Source organism: Lathyrus oleraceus, chromosome 2 (assembly GCF_024323335.1).
Source record: "Lathyrus oleraceus cultivar Zhongwan6 chromosome 2, CAAS_Psat_ZW6_1.0, whole genome shotgun sequence".
Lineage (NCBI taxonomy): Eukaryota > Viridiplantae > Streptophyta > Magnoliopsida > Fabales > Fabaceae > Lathyrus > Lathyrus oleraceus.
In genome coordinates this window covers 449,531,406-449,535,933 of record NC_066580.1, presented here as the reverse complement: position 1 = coordinate 449,535,933, position 4,528 = coordinate 449,531,406, and the positions used below count along the sequence as shown (strand labels likewise).

The 4,528-nt window shown below is 35.4% G+C and overlaps 1 non-coding gene across 1 annotated transcript; it reads right to left on the bottom strand.

Annotated features, from left to right (window-relative positions):
• Positions 1 to 2,502: 2,502 nt before the first annotated feature.
• LOC127124821 (small nucleolar RNA R71) lies at positions 2,503 to 2,609 on the bottom strand. Its single transcript, XR_007804295.1, has one exon. It is a non-coding gene; the product is annotated as a small nucleolar RNA R71 (small nucleolar RNA).
• Positions 2,610 to 4,528: the final 1,919 nt, after the last annotated feature.

Sequence of the window (4,528 nt, the reverse complement as noted above, 5' to 3'; positions counted from 1 at the left end):
AGAATTGTGGTCAAAGCCAGAGAAGAAAGAGCACAAGGACCAAAGAAACAAAATTTGCAAGATGAAGCTTACAAAGATAATCATAAGGTCCTACCCATGAAGGAACCTAGCCCTAGAATAATTGTATTACTCGTGTCCATAGGTAATATGAAGATTGGAAATTCACTTATTGATTTAGGTGCAAATATGAATATAATACCATTATCAGTGGTGGAAAGGATTGGGTATCTTCAAATAGAGCCATTTGCATCAACATTGTAAATGGCATACAAAACAAGTAGGACACGAGTAGGAAGATTGTACTAATACATATCGATAAGTTCTCATTTCCTATAGACTTTCTGATATTTGACATTTAAGCATACCCAAAGATGCATTTCACCTTAGGAAGACCATTAATGAAAACCCCTAGGGTGCTCATGGACATTGATAAAGGTGAAGTAAAGGTCAGAATAAAATATCATGTTGTATGCTATAAGGTAATTGGTATTATGTAACACTGACCACTGTGAATCTACTGATGTTAAATAAGCTCTTGTTGGGAGCCAACTGATAACATGCAAACATATCGTATATTTTGACTCGATTCACATGGAAACATATCGTATATTTTGACTCGATTCACATGGAAACATATCGTATATTTTTGATGTCATGAAGGCTCCATTACCTGCATGACGGTCTTCACCACCCCTATGAAGTCAACTTGTCACCAAAATTCAAGAAAATGAAGAAGAATTGCCTTAACCAGATGACGGTCAGCCCGTCATCAACATGGCTGACAGTCACCAAACTTTATACTAGCCAGGAAATCACTTTGTAAAAGAATTTATTTTCTCACATAGATTAATATTGCAATATTAGAATTAAGTTTGGAGCAAATATGTTTGTTATTGTGTTATTGCTGCATTAATCTTATCGGCATAACTTTCCAGCATTTATGTACTAGATTAAAGTATCCATTTGGAGCATATTAGTATTATATTCAACATTTATTATCTAGGTTCTATATTCTTTTTTTTTCATTGTTATTGTTCGTACATGCTTAGGGTAATATTTATTAATTGCAATATGAGTATGAGTAATACATACTTTAATTTTACCGTTTTCAATATGTCATCTTAAACTAGTTGAATCCGGAATGCAAGCATCGTCGTACTGACGATGCTTTAATAAGTCGTTAATTTAATGTCTATAATGAGATTTATTTTTATGTCTGAAAATTTCTGGTTTTATAATTAAAGAATGTTGTGAAAGCAGAAACATGGTGACAACGGGTTTCAAATCGAAAACGTGAAACCTATATCTCACTGTAAGAAAATTCAATAATTCACTCTAAACATTGTGAAAGCACTTTTTTATTAATTTGGAAAAATCCAGTTTTCAAAAAGGTGATTTTAAGAGTATAAGCAGAGACGCGAAAACTGATGTTTATACGCTTAAAATCCGGTATCGGTCACGCGAAAGCGGACAAACATCTTTAAATTATTTTTTCTACTAAAAATAACTTTTTAAGTTAATAAAAGTGATTATTTTTCAAAAGCGATTTTGCACTGTAACACGTTGGACACGTGAAAGTGGGTAGTTAGGTTTCAGAGCCAAAGTCCGGTACTGGTGACGCGAATGCAGACGATGCCTTCAACTTTATCCTTTTTCTACAAGAAAATATTTTTTTCATTATAAATATAAGAAATGAATTTATGAGTACCAATGGTCGACGAGAAATGCATTTCGGTCTCTCGTTATAACTAATTTTCAGAAAAGCTTATTTTCCTATTTTGCGAACAAAACCCATTCACACCGCCTTAGATAAACAACATAGTAGTAGAGAACAGTAGTTGTCAATTGGTGTTGAAGGGGTCGATAATATTTTATATTAAACGCGATAAAGTCGTGTACTTGCGGCCATATCAAGTTTTTGGCGCCGTTGTCGGGGACCAATAATGTCAATATCGTACTCTGTTGTTACACCGTCTAGACTAAGACATTTATTTTAGTTAATTTTCCCCATGTTCCAGTTGTATGTAAAGAACCCATAGTATTAGGATCTTAGTGGAACTGATCAAACAAAATTGAGCACTACCTATGTGCTAGGCTCCAACTTCAGCAACCTCGTGTAGAAATGGCTGAAAATGACAATTGTTCTCTAAAGGACTTTGTCGTCCCATTTCAGGACGAGCCACACTTGAGTATTTTTAACCCTGTGAACCAGACTAACAAATTTGAGTGGAAACCGTCTATGTTGTAAATCATGCAGTAGAACCAGTTCTCCGGTAGCCCAACCGAGGACCCAAATTTGCACCTTTCCGTGTTTGTGCAATACTTTGACACGTTGAAAACTAATTGGGTCGGTCCATAAGCCATTAGATTGCAACTTTTTCCTTTCTCCCTAAGGAACAGAGCCCAGGCTTGGCTACAATCCCTACCGTCGAATTCCATAACAACATGGAATGAGCTAAAAAAACATTCTTAGCAAGCTATTTCCCGCCTAGTAAAACAAAGGTGTTAAGAAACCAGATAACTTCTTTTAGACAGACTGATGGTGAATCCATATTTGAGGCTTGTGAGAGATAAAATGACTTGACGAGACTTTGCCCACATCCTTGTTTAGAAAAGTGGTTGATTATCCACACATTCTACAACAGTCTTCTCTATAATACGAGAATGATTATCAATGTTACAGCAGGAGGAGATTTGATGGATAAGCCCTTCCAAGAAGCTTACAAACTCATTAAGAATATGGCACATAACCATTATCAATTGGTAACCGAATGCACTCTCATTGAAAAGGTGCAACCCAAAGGTGGTATGTATGAGGTGATCATTTTGATCACATGAATGCTAAAGTAGATGCTTTAACTCAAAAGATCGACAACTTAACCATCACCCCTGCGGCTACCATAACTATCGTGACTCCCAGCTGAGAAATTTATGGAGTCCCTGGACATATCAATACTGACTGTCATCTATTAGTTGAGCCTACCCTTGTCCAAGTTAATTATGCGCAAGGAAACCCTTATTCCAACACATATAATCCTGGATGGAGAAATCATCTAAATTTCTTCTACAAGAATAATAATACTCTATTTGCACCTATCCCTGCACCCACTACTCCTTCTAGTTTTCAAAACAATAAAGGATCCTATGTTGCTCTTGCTTTCCCCAAGAAGTCTAATTTGGAAATAATGATAGAAAATTTTGTCTTGTCTATGACTCAGCAAAATAAAGTGTTTATGAACCAAAATTGTCATATCAATGAGTTGATTTAGCAGTTGTCCAATAAAGTGTATGCTATGGCCAGTCATAACAAAATGCTAGATGACCCATATCTCTTAAGTGGCCTAGCAACAAGTGGCTACCGCTTTTCCCGTTGGAATATTTCCTTGTCATCCGCAACCTAATCCTAACGTGCATGCTAACACGATAACACTGTGAAATTGAATGGAGTTAGATGTGTCATACCCTAATTTTTAACCATAACATCCCATATACCATTGGCATCCTTGCATACAAACAAGGTCACCTCTTGGTCTATTTTCCTTTCATCTTTGGGTTTTGTTTTTTACAGGGATCATCATGTACCTCTTTGTTGGTGTCTTACCTTTGTGTTCACTTGTTCATTAATCATCTAATCACTAATCAAAACAGAAAATTTATGTCTTGTTTCCTTAAGTTTATTGTGCAAGGCAGGGCTTGTCATCAAGAGTATCAAGCATGGCTCCTCATCTAGGGTTTATGTTGATTCCTCAAGTCAAAGTGTGGCCAACCATTGATTCTCAAGGGGGTATCTTTCAATGCATGATCTCTAAGGTTATAAAGCACCTTTAAATCTCATTTTGATCAATATTACATCAAAGTTTTATTGCTTACTTCTCAAGAAAAGTAAAAGGTTCATGTGTTTATTTCCATGCCTTCTTCAACAAGTTACCTCAAGATTTGAGAAATATAGTCAAGAGACATTTAAGGAAACCTTATTTTGAGTTCATATGATCATCCATGTGCTTTAAAGATCAAGTAAAGTCCAAGTACACAAGTTTGTTCCAAGTGGTTTGACCCAAAAAGTCAACATTTGATGTCAAAGTTTCAAGGATCACAACTCTTCCAGTTCTCAACATTTTGAATGCTTATTTTTGCATTTGACTCTTCTATTTATCCTCTAAAACTTCTCTTTAAATGAATAGATCCAATTATTCTTTTAGGATCATCAAAAGTTTGGGAGGCATTATAGGTCATTTGTGGACTTAGTGGAATTTGACCTATTTTCAAGTGACTTTTTCTCAACTTTCAAGGATTTTAACTTCTTCAATTTTAAACATTTGAGGCTGATTCTTTTTGCACAATTGTCATTTGTGATACCCTCTATAATTTTTCTTCAATGATCAAGGTCAAATTATAATTGGAAGGCCATGGAATTCATTGAAACATTACAGGTCATTTTCAAGCATTTGGGACTTAGATTTTTCTAAGTTACATGACCAGTTTTTCATGCCAATTCAACATGCCATAACTTTATGCTCAAGCATCCAAA